We start from the raw sequence: 24,841 nt of genomic DNA, 5'->3' as shown, positions 1-24,841 counted from the left end.
CTCCAGAAAAAATAGGCAATCATGGAATGTTTTCTTTAATTAGGCCGACTAAAGTAGAAGGGCACGGCGGCGGTGCGGGACACATTCATCATAGCCAAGGTGGGAAATTACTTCAATTACTCAGGAAGGGGAGAGCGAAGTGAATTACAGAAGTCGGAGAAGCAGAAGAGAGGAGATCGTGATCTGCAGGGAAGCCCACATGACACCGAGGGCAGAGAAGGTAGAAACATTTAAAAAAGAGGAAAACAGTGAGGTAAGTTGGAGGAATCCTGCTGGCAACGTATGAAAAGAGATTAAACATGAATCAGAAGACAGGAAGTTCAGAAGATTTTCTAAACTTCTTAAATGTTTTTTGGCAGAATCTTCACCTTGTGAGAAGATTTCAGTAAAAATGCAACAGCAGTACCAAAACATAGGAAGGTTTGGATGTAATTTACTCCACATGGGATTAAAAATAAACTGATTTCAAACTAAGCACGCCCGAATCAGAGCTTGACTCAGGGTTTCTGCAGTTTTCACCAACTCCAGTGTAAAACCTTTTGGAAATCAAATGCTACATGTCCACAGGAATGTATGAAGTCCAAACACATTAGAAATTATCTATTTTGCTCACATTGCAACCAACAATATGAGATTAAACACAGAGCAAGTAAAAAAGTAATATGAGAAAAATGGCAGTAAATATGAAAGGAATGTGCCAACAGTAAATTATGTTAAGTGTCAGGGTTTAATAGGAATTAAAAACTTGGAAGAACAGCAGAAGAAGAGTGCAGACTGTAAGCTCCCTGTTCTTTAAAAGGCAGATTTTAAGATTTTAAGGGTTCAGATAAGCTGCTAAAATGATTATTCAAAGGATCTTGTACTTCCTACAGGCTCTTTTAAATCCCATAAATCACATAAAACTGTAGAAAGACATGCAAATGAGAAACAAGCTTTGCTTTTTAATTCTACTCTGTTTATTGTAAAACTGTGTTGAATTGAAAATTGATATTTTATTCTATTTTGCAGAACTCAGTCCATCTAAAACGTTTCAATTTGCTGCAGAAATAAACTGACTTTGTCAAATTGTTTCAGTTTCTTTGAGTGTTTTCATTAAAAACAGTAATTATTACACAATTTGACATAAAAGAGACAGCATTTTAGATTAAGTTTTACTCCTTACCTCAAAAACTTGACAAATTAAACAAGTTGTTTGGCTGAGTTTTGTTCATCCTGTTTACTGTGGACTGTTGAATTTTTTTACCTCCTTTTCTGAGTCCAGTGGTTCTTGGAGATCTCAGATTTTCTTTTCTTGTAGGAGAAGCTGATGGTCCATTCCTGCGTCCCTTTATGGAGGACTAATCCTGTCAAAACTGACAACAAAAAACTAAATGAGGTAACAAATACATCCATAAATGAGAACATAAAACAGTAAATAAACAATCTATATCTATGTTTTCTTTTCCTCATACTTTTTTTACCTGATGGCTCTGGCTGCACCCTGAAACTCTTCCATTAAAAAATGCACAAAAATGTTACATTTCTTCATTTATTTACTAATTTATTTTCAATTTTGGCAGGATTAGTCATCCATATGCCTCCGCTTGCATAATTTTTCCCAAGCCATAGTTCAGCTTCCTCAGTTTACTTTTCATTATATGACAGTTTTTCCTGGTTAAATTAGCTTATTCAATTAGCTTACATTAGTTATGTTCAGAGTAGCTTATATCAGCTTAAGCAAAAAAGAAGAATTTTACAGAAATATTAACAAAAATATGGGCAACCCTATTAGAAAAACAGTGTCTTCAGTCAGAGGAATCTTCAAATTTGCTGTAACACAGACTGCTACAGCATTAACCATCTACAATAACTATGAATAATCAGAGCGTCTGTAAAGAATGGTTTAAGGAAATATTAACCCAAGCTGTGGTATCTTACACGAGACTTTCTGAGGATGACAACCCTGCTTAAGTGACCGATTACAATCGTGTCTTTTTTAGTCAAATCTTTCTAATAAGTCATTATCTTTCTTATAGATTTGTATTGTTGTTGTAGGCTGTAAAAACCCCAAGAAATGTGTCCAAATAACCAAAAACTAAACATTTTATCCCCTTACAAACAACTCAATGGGTGGCTAATTAACCTGCAAGTCTGAGATGAATTCAAACAATAAGTGATGGCCACCAGCATGACCTTTAGATTAGTACTTCACGGCTCATGTTTGAGCTCAAACCTGACCCAGAACAGTCCCAGAAGAGCAGTTTATAGTGGATGATGGAGAGGCCTCTGTCAGGATGACGCCAAGGTGGTAATCAGACCAGGACTTTCCCCTCGATCGATCAATAACAGGACTGCAGGGTGTTCACGTCTTTCAGCTCAGCAGGATTATCAGGTTGGAGTTATCCATCCAGAGCTGAGAGGCGGTCGATGGCAGAGCAGCCACAAGGTAATAAGAGGAAGGGAACAGTGCTGCTTCTGAAAATGCGCCCGCTTTAGACGTAATTTACGAACACAAGTTTGGTTTTCTGCAGCTTCTCGATGCTCATAGACCTTTGCCTTCACGCTAAAATGTTTTAAGCTAATTTTAATAGCAGAAAAAATAACTTTATAAAAACAAGATGCTGTTATTTGCAAAAGTAAAACTGTGTCCAAATTATTTGCTCTTTGGAGGGGTCTAGTCAAAGTCTAGGGTTAAATCCAGTTGTGATGACCCTGAATGAACACAATTCTGCAAAGAGCAGTGGGTCAAAATTCATCCCAGTGAAGTAAAACACTGACTACAAGTTACCACAGCTGATATTCACACACAGAGTAAATAATTGTAATAATTCTGGTTAAACTCATAACGTTTTAACGCTGCATAATCAATCAGGTTTATTCGTAGAGCGCATCATTAAAACAGAAATACAATGTCTTATTTACATTTTGCTAAGTGTTGTCGTTACACATCAAAATGCTGAAACAGAAACAGAAGAAAGCTGGAATCCATTTTCCTAAAACGACCAGTTCTCCTTTCATTTCACCGCCGTCGTTTTTCATTAACCTTTCTTCCTCTTCGCTCCACCTTCCTCACTCCTTCCTTCCTGCCGTATCTTCTCCCCCGTTTTTCAATCCACTTCCTCCTCCCTCTCTCTTCTTTCTGCCTGACTGACCACAGGGCTCCATCATCATCGTCGTCTTCACAAAGTTGGCCCAATTATTGTTATAAAGGCAATAAATCACTTCAGCTTCCATCCACTGTTATTGATGAATGGCCACTTATTTGTCATCTAATGCAGTGAAAAATGATGAGCCAGGCAGGCAGGCAGGTTTCCCCCCCCCCACTTCTGATGTGATCCAGGACAGCAGTGATGGATTGTATCCTTAAACTGTTGCTACATGTTTAATGTGGAGCTCAAATCTGACATCTCACTTAGTCTGCGTTTCTCTACATGAAGACATTCTGCATTAGTGGATCTACGGAGGAAAGAAACTCTGTTGTCGATTCTTTGTCCTGTTGATCGCCCACTGTGGACCTGACCGGCTCAGAAAGACGGCCGCACATTAACTCAGAAACAGTTTTAGTCTTAGCATGTCTTATTCATTTCAAGCATTCTTACTGCAAGATATTTATCTTACAAGACTGAAAAGAGAGCAGAAAAAACAAACATCTTGTAGGAACTTGTTGCTTTCTCAATAATTACAAAGTATTTTTTATGGTTGCATACTTTAAATTAACTATATAAGTTACAAACCTCATTTTTAACTCAAAAGTGCAAAACACTTAATTTTTATCTTCTGAAATATTTTGAATTGATTTAAAGTAAAACATTTTTTCAACTCCTTGTCCAAATTATTCCATAACTTTACTCCATGCACCTAAATGCACATTTGCCTTAAAAAAGAATTTCATTGATCCCAAAGTAAAATTAAATCCTGTAATTAATTTAATTAAGAAGTTCTTGCAGAGCTGTAAAATATAGGTGAATGTGTGTAGCAGTCTGTTTCACACCTTGAAGAAGCCTCTGACTGAAGACAGTTTTTCTGAGTCTCATTCAGAAATCAAAGCTCAGAATTTTGCTTTTGCTTTTTTTAATTAAGTTTTTAAAATTAAATTAATTTATTTGTGATTTTAAAATCACTGAACAAAAACAAATAATTAAAAAATTTGTCACAAAACTTACATTTTAAAAAAATGGCAACAGCATTAAAATGTCAGGATCTGAGCTGTAAAATTTGAATAAACTTCATTTTGAAACTGAACCGTAATAAAACTTGGGGGTATCCTAAACCAAACCCGTCCCATTTCATCAGGTGAACAACATAAATCCAGTTCTATTTCTTACCTGGTGAGTTGAAGGTGCCTGAAGGATTGTTGATGTTTGACTTCACAACACGTCTATAAAACACAACAAAAGAAATAAAATCTGCTTTCATATTTCCCACCAACAGCAGACTTTATAAGAGTTTTTCCTGCTCCACAGTCAGTTGGGGAGAAGTTAAAATGGGTCAGTGAGAATTAGCAAAATATGACATCATCTCTTGGTATGATGATGCCATAATTTGGAAGCTTCTGATTGGTTAACTGAGACATTTGAGTTAATTGGAGGCACATTTGTAGATATATTTTAAGGCCACACCTGAAACACTCTGCTCTCTGGTTTGACATGACTGGAAGGTCAGAGGTCATCAGTCGAGACATCGGGAAGAGAATTGTGGCGCTGCGCCAGTTTGGTTCATCCTTGGAAACAATTTCCAGATGCTTGAAGGTTCTGCATTGATCTGGGAGTCACTGCAAATCTGCAACAAAAACACAAATTAACTACCTCCTTAGTCACCCTTTTCTTGTGTTTTTGAAGCTTTATTTCATTTTCTGGGATCTCCCCTTAAAGTAATTAAGCAAACATTTTCATAGTGACTAGAAAAGCTTTATTATTACTAAAGGCAGGGAGAGCATTGAGCTGCAGCATTACATTTAACAATTAGACAGAAGAGCAAAAATGCATCTGTGCTTTTTACTAGATTAAATTACAAAAAATGTTTTTATTGATTGAAGCTTCAGTTTGAAATATTAAATAATGTTCAGTTTTGCATCTGTTTGACATCTATTTAGTTTTAAGCTACATGCACATTAGCTTAAAACTAGGAGAACTAATGAGAATTTATATATCCTGAATTCTTTTATTCACATACTCCATCTCCTTAGTCTTTCCAAGTTTCCATAATTAAATTCTTGCCACAGATGAAACATTTGTAATACATATATTGCGGTGGCACAATATTTAAATCAATGTTAGATTATCTTCATTTAAAAATTGATACGTACATTTTGTTTGTATTTTACAGTTATATTTTGCGCCCATTAATAATTAGATAGTGGTCATTTTTCACTGAAATATGAAATATGTAATTTCAGCGTTAACAAAACAAATTAAAGTTCTGCATGAATGCCCAATTTGGACTTCTGTTAAAACTGCATTTTGTATTTTTTCAAACTTGAATTCCCACTAAAATGATTAACCTGTAAAACGGGTTGTATCATATCGAGCACCTAAGAAAACGCGGGTTAAATTTAAGTTACGTTAGCGAAGGCTGCGTTATCTCCATGCTTGCGTTTAGCAAAATTAGAATAACTTTTTAACGATTTAAAACGTCAAACACACACATGTATTGCTACTGACCTCTTTATCGTGAAGATAATGTAGCTAAAGGAGTCATAAAAAGACTCCAGAACAGTAATATTTTACATACACTAACCTCGAAACTGTACCTCAGGTCTGCACACCTGTCCTGGATGGTAATTAACAACCTTCGGCTTGATGACGACGTATTTCACAGTAAAATATTAATAAAAATACATTTTAAAAACCGTTTAGCTATATGATGGTGACAACTATTACTGTAATTATATAGTTTTTTCTGTAATATTTTTAAAGGGTATAAAAATAAGCAAATATCGACGAAAGTGGGGATCAATTGGTTGCGCACGCGCATTAGGTGAGAACGTCATTATTCTGAACTCGGTTGTCGTGGGTTCGAGGCCCAGTCTCGGACCAGTTGTTTCAAGTCGAGAAAAGTCTATTTACATAGTACATTGCAGCAATAAAACAGTTCAAAAATACTTTACTTAATAAAATATAACACAATTAACAAACGAAGGAAATAAATTTTACATTGGCAAAATAAAAATCTTAAAGTCAACAAAGACAACCGAACTGCTGCAATAAAGTGTGATTGGCTTAACTGTAATACTGCAAAATAAAATAAATAAGAGCAAATATATTTATATCCAAATTTTTAAAAAAGTGCTATTTTAAAAGCAACAATATACAGTATTTAAATTAGAATGTCTGACTTCTTTCTTATTGTCATAATTAATATGACCACCAGGGGGAGGCATCGCATAACATAAATGTTTTTCTTCCTCTATTTTACAGTGATTGTGTGAAACGCACATTCACTGTAATGATGCAATTGTGCTGCAATTTAAATATTGAGCCACCAGAGGGCAGTATTTGTCAAATTATTGTTAGTTTAATTGTTATGCCATCTTTAAGAATTTATCATCAGTGTTGTGCCGTTATAAATACTAAACTATTGTAGATATAAGTTTATTTAAATGAGCCGTGTGTTGTTTAAACCTTTCCTTTCCTCTCATTTAGGAGTGATTATTTCATATAGCACTGAATGTAATTTTCTAATGTATGATCATTGTCTTTTATTGAAACTGCCTCTGCATCTGCTGTCATTATAGAAATGAGCTTTCCTGAGCCCAACATGTAGAGGTACCAGAGTCCAACAGAGCAGGCCTTTTATTCTCTGTAATGTTTTTTGAAAAAATGGCTCAGATCCATTTCATTTGTCAAGGGGCTACTTAAGAATGAAAGATTGCCCATAACCCCCCACCCCGTTTTTTTTTTTTATTATTATCCAAGGACGTATGAGATCATGGAGCCTGGCCGGCTGCCTGGATGAAGAGGAGGAGGAGGAGGATGTATTCATCAGGTGCATTACGTCATCGCAGGCCAATCCCCTGCTCTCTGGCACAAGTTTTCACAGCAACGTATGCCACAGAGTGGAACATGTGCAGGTTTGGGATGAAACAATGAGGACAAAGGAGCATCTCAAGGTCAGATCGGCCTTGGTTTGGACTGCCGATGACCCGATGACTCAGAGATTACCGCTCTGATACCACAAACTGCATCAATCTGGCTGGAAACAGGTAATCCGGGATTTTGCTTTTGGAAATTTTCAAACCAGATTTTGGTGTTCTGTTGTTGTTGGTTTTTTGTTTTGTTTTGTTTTGGGGTTGTTGTTTTTTTTGTTTGTTTGTTTGTTTGTTTTTGGGGTTTTTTTTTGCCTTATTGCAAAACAAAAGTCAAATGAATTAAAAAATATTCAACAAATTCCTAAAAATAAGGCGCTAAAGACATTATTTCATTCCAATATCGTTTTTTGGTTTCATGTGTCAAATTTTCTTTCAGTAAAAGTAGAATATTAAGTTTGCCTTCTACATTGTTTTCAGAACTTTTTGCTCTTTTTGCTGAAATTTTTTTCAATAATCCCCAGTTCCAGTCACTCATTGTCCGATACTGATTTTCATCTTGGCGTTAAATGATCATTTTTTACCATCATTTTGGTTCCTCAGGTCTACATTTGCCAATATATGTGACTAATTTGTCCATCCAGGACACACGTTTGTCTTTATAAGGAGAATCTGAATAAATCATGAATTATTTATGGTGAAATTATTCTTGACGTTTCCAGATTATGACTCTATCAACGCTCTGTGGAGCTTTAATAAGTTCAGAAATACAACTGTAATCACTGTTTTTAGTACGTTTGTGAAGATTCATTGTTGCTTTTACCAATTGTACCGATTGGTAAAAGCCAATCGGTACAATTGATATCTTTGATATCTGTCAAAACAATTACTGAGAGACATCAGCTGATTCTTGTACTTTCTTTTATTCATTAATATAAATTATGGCCAAATTTGTTCTGATTTTGTTATTTGTGTGGATTACTTGGGTTTTTCCTGACATCTCTATTATTATAAATATAATCACAGTAACTGTTTTTATTGGTTATACCCTCTATACAACGTAGAGCCCACTGCACTGAACCTCCTGGTTTTTCCACCTAATGTTGATTCCTGAACTGTTCCTGAGTTAAAACATTAGTATTATTGTTTCTAAATTAATCTGAACTTGTTTTCTTTGCTTTATTTGAAGTCTGAAAGCTCTGCATCTTTTTCGTTATTTTCACCATTTCTCATTTTTCTACATATTTGCTTGGAGATCCTGAGACATGTTGTCTGTAGCTCATAGAATAAAAGAACAACGTTCATTTTTACATAAACCTATAAAAAGTCAAATCAGAGAAGCTGATCGTTTTTAAGTGCTCTCAGTTTTTTCTAGAGATGCATCTTAAGACCCCAGAGAGCTAAAAAATCAAGTCAGGCAGTTACAAAGTGAAGCAAAACTTTTACTAAAACAGAGTACACTGACGCATCCTGCAAGCATTAATTTCAGCTGACCTGGCAGAATCCCAGAGAGAGCAGCCCAGGATGCTGAGAATTAAAAAACAACCCTTTTTGTTTTCATATCAAGTCAGATTTGTGCCTCTCAGCGATTATTTGACTGGCAGTCCAGAAGTGTTGATGATCCTGGGAGTCAGGAGGATCTTTTCGTGGCTCTCCAGTCACAGGTGGTGTTTACATCCAACTTTTTTGCATCCTCCAGCTGAATCACTAGTGTCAGTGACTGTCAGTAGCTTTTGGGCTTAGAGCCACTTAAAGACAGCGCTGTCGGATCAGATTAAACTTCCTCCTCCATCTGCAAAACAGCCCTAGAAATGTGTAGCAGCTAAAATTAGACTCACAGGGGAAGGGAATGAATCAGAAGTGAAGAGATGCAAACCTAATCAGGAAATCCACCTGTAAATTGAAATAATAAGAAGAAAATGAGAGAGGTTGGAATTGTGTGGTCCGTCCTTTCAGGTCACAGACGCAGCTCTTGAGGTCACCGGTGTGCCGGGATGCTGCAGGAGGGATGCTGAGCAGCTGCCAGCTTCAGTCAGCTTCAAACTCTGCGTTTTCAGACAGTTTAACCCTGACATGAACCCAACATTCAGCCCATGAAAATTTCACCGACCGACAGGAGAGCGGCCGCCGAGTCCTCTCAGTTGGAAGAAGGTTAAGTGGGCAGCTGCTCGAATGCTGATATGATTGGTGTCGCTTCTGTGCGGCACGCTACGCTCATGTGAAATCACCGAAGGGAAATATGAATGTGCGACTTAGTACCAAGAAAAACTTGGCTTTCAAGCGTTCGGAGAAAACAGGACAAGGAAGAAGAAGTAAGTGAACCAAAAATAAAATCTCATCAATGCCATCCAGGTATTTATTCAGGTCAAAGCTGCTTTATACTGACCTTCTCACACATTTTTCTGTACCTTTGACATCTCCTGTCACACTGCAAAAACACAAACCAAGTGTTTTCGTCCAGGTTCTTGTTTTATTAAATGTAAGTTAGTTCTGCTTCATTTCAGGTGTACTAACAAATTTGCTCTAGAAAATAGACCAAAAATACTTTTTTTTTGTTCCTTACATTTTCTATCACGTTAGAAATAATTTCACTCTGGTTACAAATTAAAACTCTCCTGTCCTGGACGGGTCAAATTTGTATCACTTTCAGTTGGGGGCCGCTCAAAATCAGTCCGAGGGCCACAAATGGCCCCCGCGCCACACTTTGAACACCCCTGTTTTAGAGATTTGCATGAAAGCTATATTCACAAGCATAGAGTCAAACAAAAATCAGTATGGTTTGTGACTTTTTTGCAATTTCTTCAAGAAAATCAGCACAAAAATGTGCAAATGCTCAAATAGTTTTATTTCATTTGCATCGCTCCGTTTGACCGCTGGATTTTTCCGTCAGTGAATGTAATCAAACACATATCTACTGTTGAGCCTTCTGGAGATGCTGCAGGCCTAACCCAGTGAAGCATCTGGTCTCCCTCTAACAAGCCAGCAGCCTCCCTCCACCAGCCGCGCAGGATTTCTGCAGAAGACGATTGTTGCGCTTTAACTGCGTGAAGCGATGGTCCGATCAGATACCGTCTTGGCCGACGCTCTGTCTCTCTCTCTAGCAGCGTGTTTGCAGAAACTACAGAGCTGGCAGACAGTGAAGAGCTGGAGGCTGGCCTCAGACCACTGCTCTGGAGTGTGTGTGTGTGTGTGTGTGTGTGTGTGTGTGTGTGTGTGTGTGTGTGTGTGGCGCCTGACTGGCTTTTGGCTGCAGATCAAGGTTGATGCCTGTTGTAAACAGCGAATCACGGCTGCAGATGCCACATGTGGATGTCAATATGTGGATATTTGCTAGAAGAGGATTATTGCTGTTTAGACAAGCGTCGAGCGGTTCTGAGGAAAATTGAAATAATTTCATACTGTTGTGTTTTTAAGAGATGAATCATCTGAGGGTGCAGCAACACTGGAGGGAAGTTTAATCAGTTTAAGATTAAATCTAAAATCATCATCTGGTATCCTGCACACATTTCAGGGAACCATTTGCTACGAAGGCATTTCTTTGAAAAAATTGTAATTTTCTGAGCTCCAAACGTCCAAAATTGCCTCAAAAGCACAAGAAAATTTTAGTTTGAAAAGTCAAAAATTTGATAGAAGAAACTCACAAAATTCTTAGAAAAAAACGTACAATTTTCAAGATTTTTGCTAAAATTAATCTAAAAATGTTTGAGTTTTCAGCGGATATTTATTTCTCCCTTTTTTTCCATCTTAATCTGGCCTGATATGCTGGCATATATTCTGCCAGAACCCACATCTGCTGCCGGATCAGATCCGAACCGTCCGGTTTCATTCCCCTCTGATCTAACGGCTTGTGTTTCCTTTACATGATAGAAATCTGGATCAGTGCAAAACAAGTTGGTCTCCATGAAGAAACAATCACTGTGTTTCCAACGCGTCCAAATTTCAGAGAACAAAGAGGGAAAGTTTAACAGGAAAAATTGTAAAATGCATTTTGAAACTAAACGTGAAGAGGCTGATCTGTTTCTAAATGTCTGCTGTAAGCATGACAATGTAAGATGTTCTGGCTTTCAGTCGGATTTCATTTAAATTTATACTGCAAAAACACAAAATCATACCAACCATGTTTTCTCTGTTTTCTAAATATCTTAATACACTTAAAATAAGACAAACTAACTTACAGGAAACTTTTAAGAAACATATAGGAGTTTATTTTAAGTTGATAATTCCCTATTTTTAATGAAAATCTGCTGGTTCCAATAACAGATCATTTCACTTTTGGGGAAAATGTGTTATTATAAGTGAATGTAATACTTTTTAAAAAATCAATATTATTAAATTATTGACTTAAAACAAGCTCCTATATCTTCCTGAAAAGCTACTGGTAAGTTAGCTTTCACTAGTTTCAAGTGTGATAAGAAATTTCCACAACAAACCAGAGACAGACTTTGTGTTTTGGCAGTGAAACCAAATACAACGGTTAAAAACAAAATGCAGAGAAGTAAAAGTGCGAATTAAACACTCAAATGTGCTAAATGTTAATTTCCTCTTGTTCTGCATGCATCAGCTCTTTTTGCCTCCAGTTACTTTCTGCAAAGTTTCTCCTCTGATTTTCATTAATTTGCTGGTTTTTGACACTAAAACCAAAAGCCAGATTTGATGTTTTGTTGAAATGAAAACCTGGAAGGCTGTTTTTGTGTTTGCGCCCCGCCGCCTGCTCCCAGATCAGTTGTTATCCGTCCGTGTTGTCTTGCGGTCTGAGGGTGCAGCCGGTCCAACCCCACCAGCCCGCTGTGAATGCCCGACGCTTATCGCCATATTTTGCAGCGTATTAAGTCGACCACAGGCGCTTTCACACTGCGGCTGACTTCCCTCACCTGTTGCACAACCACAGTCTGTGGGGACTTAAAAAAATCAGGCCTGGAAGCTGGTTTCCTCCTTCTCATCTACGCAGAGAAGTCAACAATTGTTCTTTTTTTATTAGATTTGCAATAAAGAGAAGATTATCAAAACTTTGCAACTCATCTCAGGAGACAAACTAAACTATAAGCATCTGAAGAGACTGTAAACAATACAGAAACAATGAGAAATAAAGTAGTTTTCATAGAAATATGTCTTCATAGCCTCCCAGTGATCTCTAGATACTTCTGGACTTTGACTGGGCCGTTTCAACTTCATCTGAGGAAGCTTTCTTTGAATAAGTTTATGTTTCAGATCTACAGCGGCAAGAATATATCATCTTTATCGTCTAGAAGGACTTTCAACTGGCGTTTTTTTAGCTAGTGTGAATAAAGTTTGTACACCCCTCTATCTTTAATAACAATATGAACCGAAACAGACGAGGCTCGGGTCCGGTTGAAGTAAACTCCGGGGCGGCTCGCTCCAAAAGCAGGAAGTGGACTACAGCGCAGGGCATTCTGGGTAAATTCAACCAAAACAAACACACGAGTAAAGCAAAGACCAAACAGAAACAACTTGCACAACGGCTAAAATCTGACGGCGCTCCACTTATGTTTACGTTCTGTGAAGACAGAGGCAGCGTTCAGTGTCTTCTTCCTCACAATGTTTTTCAATCTCAGTAGGATCATTCCAGTTAAATGAAACGTTAACTAAAGCAGAATGAAATAAATACGAGGTTTGTGGCAAATCTTAAAATTTTAAAAGCCCTGAGTTGTAAAATGTTCCTCGACTATTAAACCTCAGACAGGAAACGATGAGTTTTCACTGTTCCTGGCAGCTCTTCATGTAAACGTAAGCCTGAGCATAAAAAGGAGCAGATACTTCAAAAGACTACACAATGTTAAGGCGAGTCTCCCAGGAGAGAAACTGCTCTCCTTTTGTATGAAAAAAGGTATTTAATATTAAAATCTACGTCTTCTTGACGACAGATTGAGGCCAGCCTGGAATCTCTGTCATCCGCCGCTGCAGCGAGGGGAAAACCTCGAGCGGCATTTCGTCTTCGTTACGCCGTTATCTCATGCCTAATTGACGGATATTAACTTCCCATCAGGCAGCTCTAATTATAATCAATCCTCCAATAAGTCTCATAATTAAATGAGCAATTTGACTGGTTAGATTTTAACCCCGCAGCCTAATGAAGATACAAACACACTAATCCATCAGGCGTGTCGAGGTAGACATCTGGAGAAAGGTTCCTGTTCAGGAGGACCTTGAGGGATTTCTTTGTTTTCTACCTGAAGCAGATTCGTCATTGGTTTCTTCACCCAAAAGCAAACATTGGTGGAAACACGGATGACTCTACTCACTGAACAAAACTCCCTGAAGGAAGTTGAAAGGCTGAATGTTTGAATGTACGGATAATTCTGAGGGATTTTTGGTTTTATTCTTGGCTTTTCTGAACTCTATCCACCCATTTCCATGTTATCCTTATCCAGGATCCCAACGTGTTTAAAGGAAGGTAAAAGTCCACACAGTTTGTGTCCAGTATGTGTGGGGTCTGCAAGGATGTTAGGTAACGCTAAGCCTTTACAAATCCAAGTAATTTGGACATGGAGGAGCATTTACCTGGCCCAGAGTTTTGCTCTTTCTGATGTTATCTGGATCTTATGACCAGAAGTAGAAAGTTGGAAATGGTAAATAAAGACCTGAGTCGACAGTTTTGCAGTTGTGCACCACAACAGGATGATGACTCCCTCCATCACGTCTCTTTCAGATGTACATTCAGCTTGACTGTGTGTAAAATCTGTTTTGGAAACTAAAAATGAGGGTGCTGACAAAGACGTACAACCACGGCAGAAATAAATCTTCTAAATCCTACTGCAAACAGCCAAACTGAAAGGGTTTGATTCCCAAAAACTCTGTTCTTATTTGACATCTTTTTGAGTGTTTTGCTGCTGTCCAGTGTTCTCTAAAAAGCCATGTTTTTGATTTAGCATTTTAAGTCTCGGTTGTCCCTTTAAATCACATTTTTCAGTCCACAGCAGGTGTAAATAAAAGAAAAGCCTCCTTTCGCATTAAGGAGTTGCTCAATGCAGCTGCGCCCTGATGCTGCTCAGTAGTCAATAATTAAATGCTAGGCTCGAGGGAACTTTCAAGCAAGAACAACAAAACAAAACAAACAAAAACTGTAAGAGATTTCATTCCTAAAGATTTTCCCATTGAAGTCTGTGACTACAAATACTCATATCCCATTTGCTGGCATTTATGGCAGATAATCCCATTTTCCTGGCAGTCCTGTGACTGCAGTGAAATCTCCGTCTCTGTGAAGCTGGGAAGAGTGGAAGACAGTGGGCAGGTTCGATGTCACCGACTCCCAGCTCAATCGATCAGCTCTGCAAGCCTAAATGAAAGATGAAGGCTTGTTTTTAGCAAACAAAAGGATCCCCGGGCCGTCAGGCACCGCAGTAAACATCGATCAGTACATCTGAGGCTAAAATCCCCCAAACATCCTCTAATGGATCTGATCGAACACTCAGCTTCCAGTCAGATGTCTTATTCATCATCTCACGACTGTTTTGACACCTCTTAAAATTGTCCTCCGATATTACTGAATATGCTGCTGCTGTGGTAGAAGGGAGAAATAATATGTGAATAAACACAACCTGAATCAAGATATTCCTGTTTTAACTATAGTTATGTGGAAACTACACACACAGTAAATGCTTTTAAAGTGCAAAGCACTGTTCATCAATTTTAGAAGGGCGATAAAACCATCTCTAAATTACTTGCAGATTTTTTATTGATCACAGAAATGGCAAAAACCCAAAATTTCTTGAAAGAACATTTTAAAAAAGACTCAGCAAAGGTATTGTTTAAAAGAGGAAATCTCAATGTGAAACACCTGGATGTACAAAAAGACATTTGGAAAAATATCCTTTTAAAAATAAGACCAATGTACAATTATTTGGCCATAATGGATGACTTTCAGCTCAAAATATGACAATCACAAGTGAAGAACTTACAAAGCACAACAAGAATAGATCATCAGCCCCTAACCTTGAACTTGACTCTTACTAATCCATTCATTTATGTTTTGGACAGTACATGTAGTTATCATTACTGATTACTGACTGTGTTGATGCTGGGAAGCACATCAGTAAAGAAAAGGGCAAAGGACTGAGTACACAGCCCTGAGGCACGCCTGCATTCAGGTTGGCTGATCATGATATCCTCCTGCTGACACATGCTGTTTGTTTGTGGACTTTGTGAAATGAAGGGGATTTAAATGAAGCAGCTGATGGATTGGTTTGTGAGACGTGGAAATGATAGATTTATCAGTTTGGGTTTCTATTCTGAACTATAACTTAATAGCCCAAACTTACACATCACAAATACACTGGAGTCAAACACAAAAACAATTTTAGTCACCAAACATATTGACTAAGAAAGTTAAACTAAATTCCAGGGTCTAGATTTTAAAGCATTAATTTTAATCAATTAATTACATAAATTTTAACAAAATTGATTCTGCGTACAGAAGTTTAGAGCACAAAACTTTGTCCTCTAGAAAATGTTTAATCTTGCTTGTTTTGTTAAGTGTGATTGATTAATTAATTACAGATCCTGCAAGTGTCACCACTAGTAAATTCTGTAAAATTTTAAAAGCTTATTTGCTTTTCCACATTTTCTTCCAGATATTTTAATATTTTCTTCATCACTACTAAAGCCAAAAGTGAGGAAGAGTTTGTCCTGTGTTGAAACAAAAGCCAAACATCTGTTCTCTCGTTGAATGATTTGTGGTGGACACTGAAGGACGAAGGAATCTCATGTTTCAGACACGGTGTGGGGCGCTCAAATTGTAGATGAAATTCAACTTACTGTTCACTGTACCATGTGCTGGTTGTAAAATCTGTTGCGTCTGTGACGGACCGGATTTTCACAGCATCTGTCCACTCGTGAAACTGAATCCTGGAGGGGAAAATATTCTCCCTGCTTCTTAGTTTTCTTGGTTTTTCATGCAGTAGCCACATCACAAGGCATTCAGCAGCAGTTCTGTAATCAAGTTTAAGGTAGATTGATAACAATACCGAACACACTGAAATTTGCCAAGTATTTCAGGTCGAGTTTCTCATGCAAATATTGAAAGAAGACAAAACTAACTTACATACATACAATATAGCAGGCCCACAAACTTAAAGAAACGTTGATGTTGTTGTTGGGATAGAGGAGAAGTCTGAGTATCCTGGTGTCATAAATAAGCTCCAGATCCATGATACTGGACTTTATCAAATTAAATTTAGGTTGCATTCACACCAGCCATGTTCAGTCCGATTTAATCTATGTAGAAAGTCCGGTTTGCTTGGGGAGATGTGACCAAAAAAGCAAACTCTGGTCTGCCTACAAACCTAGATCTTGTTAGATCGAAATGAAATTTGGTATGATTCGAATGCAAATGCGTATGCTAAGCGGAAGTGGACTACAGCGCAGGGCATTCTGGGTAAGTAAAACCAAAACAAACAAGAAAGTCTATCGCTACCAAAGACAAAAGAGAAATCCTACACCCATTAAAATGAACCAATAATCCATTTTTGTTTACATTTCATGAAGCCGGAAGTTGAAGTGAACTCCGGCGCGGTTCGTACACTACAAATCAGGGAGTGGACTACAGCGCAGGGCATTTTGGGTAAATAAAACCAAAACAAATGCACGAGTCTAGCGCCTGTATAAGAAATTACTGGCGGCAACCAAAGAAAGAAACAGAAACAACTTATAGCTACAACCGTTAAAATCTGATGGCGCTCCATTTTTGTTTATATTTCATGAAGACGGAAGTTGCGTTCAGTGTCTTCTTCAGAGGTATACGTGTCGTTTCCTTCAGTGGTTATTGATACAGCGCCCCCACAGGTGAAGAGGGGAACATGTTTTTTTGTTTGACACTGAAGTGTGAAAGCGAGCCACACCAGCTGAAAATGTTATAAATGTTGTAATTTTGGCCCCCAAGGGAACCGGATTTACTGTACTATTATGGAGAAAACTTCTTCTAAGCACCATCATGTCATGTGAAACCCCCTCTGGGTGAACTCTCCATTTGATTGGTCAGATTACTCTTTACCTATGTCACAAGGGCATTTTGGAAACCCTGAGTAAAAAACCAGAACCAATGCTGAGTGGCATGAGAAGGAGATCAAATGGTACTCTCCCTCAATGACGGACTGAGATGGCCGAGGGAATATCCTGAATCTAAGCATCATTACATTTTAAACAAGGTGATCCACCAGGAAATGCATGAATGAGCTTGTCTCCACTAAGGCTGCATTTTTCATGAGGTCTGTTAACTTCCTTTGCTCTTCCAAAGTGCCTTGAAGCATGGCACTTACAGTAAGGACAAGCTGGATCCCTGCCTGAGACAGGAGCATGTCTAGAACCAAGTAAGAGCCGTGTATTGATTAGTTCTCTTCATGCAGCCTAAATGAAAGCTTGCACTGTCTTCATTAGCCCTCAAACCTGTCTGCCAAACACTCCAAGCAGTTACAGCTCTTCCAAAGTCACATCGTCTGCCTTTCATCCTGTGGAAAATGTGCATCTGCATACGAGGCGATCTGATCCAATGCACTAATCCCTGCACACGTTTTCCTTGTTTAACACCTCCTTCCTGTTTTGGGAGCTCAGGGAGTCAGTTTGTGGTAACCTCATTTGCTTAATTACATAAGAGACACAAAAAGACATGGAGACAAAGAAGTCTGGGCGCTTCGAGACAGACTGCTGCTCTGCTCGGAGACGGGGCTCCGACTCGACTTCAAACACAATTATGTCTGGACAGGAACTGAAGGAGCTCCAAGTGGATTCTGGCGCCTCCTGGGTCAACCTGGAACGCTCTGTGTTATAATTCATAACATGAGACTCAGACTCCCACTAACTTGTTATTCTGCAAGATATTTACAACAAGATTCAATACAACTCATTTAAAAAGATTGTGGTGTTTGTTTACAGTTTATATCCTTAAAAAACTATTTTATCTGAGTATATTTTGTTGACTTTCTCTGGTGAGATCATGAACATGAATCTTTAGGGCTGCAATTACTATTTTAGTTACTGATTAATCTATTGATCATTCTGACAATCGATTAATCAGATAGAAAATTGGGACATTTTGCAGATTTTAAGTCCTAGAAATAAACAAATAAACATGTTATTCCCTAAAATGCAACCAAATCACATTCATTTAGTTTTCTTGATAATATGATCCAACATCTGAAATATTCAGGCCTTTCTGCTGAACTCAACATTAATACCATGTAGAGCCGATCTACCTAAGAGTTTGGATTAACTAATCAATAATTGGATTGCACAATAAGCTCAATAATTATAATCAATAATCGATTTTTTGGAGGATTTAAACCACATGAAGCTAAAACTGCCATCTTTTGAGCTTACATGCAAAATGCTGATATTTTTGTAGATTTTTGGCTTAATTACAGTTCAGAATGTTTTCTTTTTTCAGTCTGTGTACTTCAGTTAACAATCAATTACTAAATTAGTACAATAATTTCAGTAACCAATTAATCATGATTAATACAATTAATCATTTCATCCCTATAGTAACTTAATCTAGGATTAACTCTAATTCTGGTAAACAATAATAATAATAATTACACAACTGCAATAATTATTGAAAACAGGAGTTTGTTGGACACATCCAGAGACGAAAGCATCTCAATTTAAGTTTTCCAAAACTTTAAAAGTCTGAATATCCGAACATTAGGAGCAAATTTCACCTCATTTCTCAGATGGTTTCACTTTCTGTCAGTCAGATGGTTTGTGCAGAAACAAACTGTACAGCACATGATATACTCCATCTGTCCTCTCCTGGAACGATGTGTGCTCAAATGTACACATTTATAAGTTCAGGCATTGCATTGGAGCAGAAAAAAACACTCGTCCTTATTTTATTATCTCCACATTTTTCATTCTTGTACTTCTGCTCCATAATAATAATAATTCTAACATGTTTATTTTGAGCCTTGAGGCTAATTCAAAGAGAGACGGTTCATTAAATGTCTTGCAGCTGTCCGTGCAGCGCTGCAAAGCAGACAGGTTTTAACTCACTTGGATGTGGTTCTCATCAGCAGGAACAGCTGCACTCTGCAAATTCCCACAAGTAGAAAGAAGAGGAGGAGCGTGTTTGCCACCTCGTTGCATCACCTCTTCCTTTAACAGCCCTCTGGAAATGTTTGGGAATAAACTGGAAGTAAAAAGTTTCCCAGTTTTTCAGCACAGATTACATTTCAGCCTCTCAGCACATTCGGGTCGACTTTCTTCTTTTATTCATCTTGTAATCATTTCACTGGAGCGTGGTGGGGTGCCGGGATGGAGTGCTGAAATAAACTGCATGATGCTTCAGTGGAAATTAGGTTTTAAAGAATAACACCAACCAGACTTAAATGCTGTTAGGTCTCTTATAACCAGAGCTGTGAAGTTACATTTACTTGAGTAACTTTTTTGAAACACTTTCTGCCTGATGACAACATATTTTACCCTCTATTTTGGCCTTGGTATGTATTTAACCTCCTTAAAGATCCAAATCTGACTCCATTAAAACTTCTTATCTTAAACTTTGCTAATTTCAGATCCCATTCAAATGAGAAAATGTCCAAACTCCACATAGAGAGAAAACATAATTCTGTCTTAACAAACACCCAGGAAACAGTTACTGATCCCTCCACACTTTCCAGTTCATCTTCCTCTCCGGTGGTTTTCCATGTTCAAACTCAAACACGCTCTCCACTTCATCACCGTCGGACCAGAGGGACTATAATGTGTGTGTGTTTCAGTTAATGCATATGTAAGCACTGTTTCCTGTGGCTTTCAGGTGTATTACACACACACGCACACACACACACACACACACACACGCACACACACACACACACACACACACACACACACACTCTCACGCTTTATTTAACCTCAGGGATCTCGGACCGGCAGCGCCTGCTTAGCTCCAACATTAATTTCAATTACAGCTGCGATGTGGCGATGGTGAAATGAATAAAGCAGCAGAAATGTGAACACGACGTTTCGGCTGAGGAGGAAACTCTTCTGGTGACTGAATCTGGTAATTTGGATTGATTACATCAGCAGCTGCAGCTGCTGCAGAAACACAAGAAGGAGAAATCAAATGATCTTGTTCAAATCCAAACTGTAGGAAAATATAAATGAACAAGAAACCAACAAAATCCAAACATCTGTTGATTGATTTGTACTCAGAGGTGAATGGTTTGAATAAAATCTGAAATGAAATTTTCTGTGGAGGCGAAATCTTCAAATATTAAAACAAAATCTAAACATCCTTCTCCTCTGCAATCCTCCAGCTCATCCTGTAAGGAATCCAAAAGTGTTTCCAGGTCAGGAAGGTGAACAGAGGCTTGAAAACTGTTCAGGTTTTCCATATTTGGTCAACTTAAAACTGCAAACCTCAAAGTATTTTATTGGGATTTTACTTGAATGCAAACATTTATGCAGAAGACGTGCATAAAAGTTTAAACATTCCAGGGTTCTCATTATTTTTACAAACATACAATCTGAAAAGTGCGGTGGGCAGAAATACTTTTGCACAACTGGAGACTGAACCACCTGAATATCAGTGATCAAGTCTTCCAAGTTGGATTTAGGTCTGAACTTTGACTAGGCCACTTGAACACTAGAAACTACATCTGTCAGTTCTGACTAGTTGAAAAATAAACTCACACAGGATGATGCTGCCACTACCATTACAACCATAGAGTTCATTTCTTAGACACGTGACACTTACGGCTCTTTTCTTGTCCCATAAAACCAACAGATTCTCAGTGTTTCACCTTATTTAAGTGTGCAAAAATTAATATTCGTCTTTTTCCCGTATTTCATCACAGCCTCATTTCTTTGCTTTACATCATCAGGCCAAAATGCTGCAGCAACAGTTGCACCACCGCGCTTCATAAATATGAAGATTTCATATTTTTGATTATTCTGCTTCCTGCATTCAGCTCCACTCTAGTCAGCAGCAAATCAGCGGGTGATTCCTGCTGGTCTGCAGTCAGCAGAGAACGAGCTTCTCTCTGATGATTATTTTAAATGAACTAGATATCCAATAAAACTATAGAAACATCAAGCAAAGACAAGAAAACTACAAATAATCCTAGAAAGAAGCAAAAACAATCCAGATTTTGCACCAACAATGCAAAACAAGCCAGAGAAAACTTGGAACTGAAATCATTTATATCTGAAGTTTAGAGAAACTATTGTTTGTTTGTTTAAAAAAAAAAAAAAAAAAAAAAAAACTGGCAAAAAAAAAAAAACATGCAATAATTTTTAGAAAACAAAAAAGTTTCAGTAGTTCATAGTTTAGTAGCTTAACTACACTGTAGCTAAGTGTTGTTAAGCTAAAGTTTGACCCTTTAGCTAATTGTTGCACATTTTGTTAGCTGCACATTTGTGCAACAATTAGCTTTAGCAATTGTTTGTGCTTTTTTTTAGCATTTCCATGTTAATTTCTGTAGCTGTTCAGTGACTTATTGAGTTTCTGCATCATTTTTAATCCGTTTAGCTGTTTATTGTTAGATTCTGCTCATTTTATGTGCTTAGCAGCTTTGTGTTAGCTTCTGCTAATTTGTTTAGCTGTTTAATGGTTTAATGCTAGTTTATGCTAATTATTGAAATCTGTTTTATTTTTATCTGTTTAGCGGTTTAGCAATATCAAAGCTAAGAATCTTGTTTTGTGAAGTTAGTGATTAGTAAGACTAACTTTTCGGTTTGATGAACCCATAGATATTAACAATATCTACTGCTAATTTTAGTACAAATACATTTATAAGCAAATGTCTAGTGGCCATTTTGAAAACTGTCCACTAGAAAAACGACACAAAAGATCCAAAATATCATCAGGATTGATATATGAAAGCAATGATTTGACACCAAATACATTCATTTAAGTTATCTTATTATTTTTCATAATAACCATGGTCACCACTTTGAAAAATAAAAAAAATCAGTAGATTTTGGGTCCAATTATGTATGATTGGATAAATTTGGTAGAATTTATGACCATGGCCGCCATCTTGTCTTTCTTATTGACAAATGTTTTGTTTTGTTTTTTTCACAAAGCATGTGTGCCAGCGTCGGTTCTTGTATCAGCATGTGAAAGATTTTGCTGAAATATCTAATTATCTTCTGCACTATGATCCTGGGTTTGTTGGTCCTTCAGCTCCAAAGCAACAAGACTTTCTTATCCTCGTGTTTCTTTGCATGTCACTTGCTGTTTCTTGACTCCACTTCCACTCTGTGTTCTCATCTTTTTTTGGTGAAGACACCAGAGTGTCTTCAGTGTTGAGAAACGCTGAGCGTGCTGGAACTCGCCCTGGTGAAATCTGCTCCGATCTGAGCCAGCATGCTGGCCGTCGCGTCGCACTCAGTTCTGCACAACAACCTGCTTGGAGCCCAAAACAACGACAACAACAAAAGTAAACAGGTGCCACCTGCAGGTCAGTTGCTGCTGGGAAAAAGGAGCAACCTGCAGGAAGTTTGCAGGTTTCTCCTCTCAGCGTGGGCAGCGTTTGCTGGATGAACTACATGTGCAGGCAGAGAGGAAGTTTTGACTTGTGCAAGCTGAGATTTTTGGCAGTGAGGTTCACCAGAGAGTCACACATTCTGGGCTTGCTGTGAGCTGAATGAGACGTTCGGTGATTATTTCTCTGCTTATATAAGTTGTTTTGTAAATTCAGAATTTGCAGAAATGTTTCATCAACACTAGCAACCAAGTCACAATGTGTTCCTCCGCGCTGGTGTTGAAAAGCAGCAGAAAAAGACACACATTGCCCCCAGCGTAAGCAGTAAAACGTCGTGCAGAGTGGTGCCTCCCGATTAAATGACACCCTGGGTGAACTCCTCCTTCTGCCAGACACTCAACAATTAAATTGCAAACAATTACCTGAGACTGGGCAGAAAGAGCAAGTTCTCAGCAGGAAGCAGGGGGATGTTTGACACAGCAGAAGCGTAAAAGCAATAGAAAACTTATATTTTATTATCTGGTGCTCCTACGCCCCCTTTCTCAGGTCGTCCTGGGTAAATGCCCATAAGATCCAAATCTAAAACTTAAGCACCTTAAACAACTTTTGTTATCTGTTTATTAAAAAAAAATAATAATGATGCTAAGTTTAGTGGGAAGAGCTTAGTTTTATTTTTAGCTGCAGATCCATTTGTTCACTTTAGGAATGCAATGTTGTTTCATTTTAGGCAATAAAATGTTATTTCTCTTACTCAAAAAAGGAATTGAATGATTCATTTGTATCTTTTAATGCATTTCTGTTATTCTATAAACATGTAGCTGTTTAGGTTGTTTTTCAAAACGAACTAAAATTACAGCCAGCAGTTGTTTTTCTCAGAAACTAACATGTTCACAATGGAAATAATAATTGTCATAGGAGGTTGTTTTGAGTCAATAACTCTTGAGTATTGATAAAATGTCTTGTTTTTTAACCTTTTTAAACTTTTTTTACTTCACGTGAATTTATGAGGAGAAAACAGAAACATCAGGCTGACTGGACGAAAGGGAAAAACTGAACAGATTGTTGGCATGAAAATGAGACGGAGGATGGACAATGTGCTGAAAGGAGGTGAGAAAACTCTGAAAAGAAAGAAAACCCGAAAAATGAAGAAAAGTTTCTTCACAAAAGAAACTTTTTCTGACAAAAAGCAATGAGGGAAATATTTTGAATGTAAATGATTCACTATGTTGTGCTGCTGACTGATGAAGGTAAATGCTTGAAGGGAGAAAAATGTTTTCAACGAAAATGAAATCTCAAGACAAATAGATTTGAGGAAGGCAGACAGATTAAAGACGAGAGTGAAAGAGCGATTTAAAGGTTTGAGGAGCGACGTGTGAGCAGACTGCAGAGGACCAAACAGAGTGACATGTTCCCCTCTCAGACGTTCATATTTATCCTGTAATCTGCTCAGAAGGTCAGGATTAAACGCTGACCGATCACCTTAATGAAAGCAATTCAATCACTTAAGGTAAATGTCAGGAATCAGAAAAACTGACTTCACTTTGTCAGATTTGGTTGTCTGTCAAACAATTGGATGAAAATGTTTCATCTGTAAACAGCGGTGACAAATGCTGCCTTCAAGGACCTGCTCTTCATGCAGACAGACTCTCTGCAGCTCAGATGTTTATTGTTTCCTTTGAAAGCTGCCTAACTAGAACTCAACCTTGAACTCGTCTATTATTCCAGGTAAAACATGTTTCAGTGGTTCTGTTGTTCAGAGAGCGACTGCATTCAGTGGAGGATGAGTGGAAACAAACGGCTTCAAACGTCAGACGGCAACTAAACAAACTAAACTTTCCTCTGGATCTGCAGATTCACCAAACATGTTAATAAACATTTATTTACTGCTTTGTCAAGTTGATATTAATATTTTGTTGTTTCTTGTATATTTATTAGTTTATGATATCTTTATTTACCTATTTGAACATATTTTTACTTATTTGATTTGTGCAAATGTATTTAGTATTTATTTATTTCTTTTGAAAACTTAGATTTATTTACTGACTTACTTTTTTATTTGCCTAATTCTCAGTTTTTTCACACTTATGGATTTACTTTGTGACTTAATCATTTGCTTGTTGCAGGTCATTTTTATAAAATGCATTAATTCATCTATTTATCTGCCAGTGTTCATGTATATTTTTCTTATTTATTTAACAGCCAAATTATCTTTGCAGTTTTCTTATTTACTTATTTTTTTCTATTCAACTGCCGAATTGTTTGTAAATTTTTTGACTTATTTGTTTATTGTGGTCCCAACTTTTTATTTATTTCTAATTATTTTTAAACAATAAATGATCAAAGTATTATTTATCCTAAAATAAATAATACATTTAGTTTTATTTACTTATAACTAAATAAA

General features: G+C 37.5%; 2 long non-coding RNA genes across 3 annotated transcripts in view; both read right to left on the bottom strand.

Moving 5' to 3' along the window:
* LOC122826999 overlaps positions 1 to 5,723 on the bottom strand; it is a 121,778-nt gene extending 116,055 nt beyond the window's left edge. The window contains exons 1-4 of the long non-coding RNA XR_006369913.1: positions 5,640 to 5,723; positions 4,599 to 4,758; positions 4,305 to 4,357; positions 1,244 to 1,352 (exon numbers count right to left, since the gene is read on the bottom strand). This is a non-coding gene — a long non-coding RNA (uncharacterized LOC122826999). The remainder of the gene's footprint in view (positions 1 to 1,243; positions 1,353 to 4,304; positions 4,358 to 4,598; positions 4,759 to 5,639) is intronic.
* A 2,795-nt stretch (positions 5,724 to 8,518) lies between these two features.
* On the bottom strand, positions 8,519 to 16,372 carry LOC122826998. Of its 2 annotated transcripts, none has more exons than XR_006369912.1 (3): positions 16,062 to 16,372; positions 15,776 to 15,949; positions 8,519 to 8,808 (listed from the first exon to the last, which is right to left on the bottom strand). It is a non-coding gene; the product is annotated as an uncharacterized LOC122826998 (long non-coding RNA). The 2 variants fall into 2 exon arrangements; XR_006369911.1 differs by lacking the exon at positions 8,519 to 8,808 and adding an exon at positions 14,205 to 14,297.
* Between the last annotated feature and the right edge of the window lie 8,469 nt (positions 16,373 to 24,841).

Source organism: Gambusia affinis, linkage group LG24 (assembly GCF_019740435.1).
Source record: "Gambusia affinis linkage group LG24, SWU_Gaff_1.0, whole genome shotgun sequence".
NCBI lineage: Eukaryota > Metazoa > Chordata > Actinopteri > Cyprinodontiformes > Poeciliidae > Gambusia > Gambusia affinis.
Note: the sequence above shows the minus strand (reverse complement) of the source record. Positions and strands in the feature narration are given on the sequence as shown.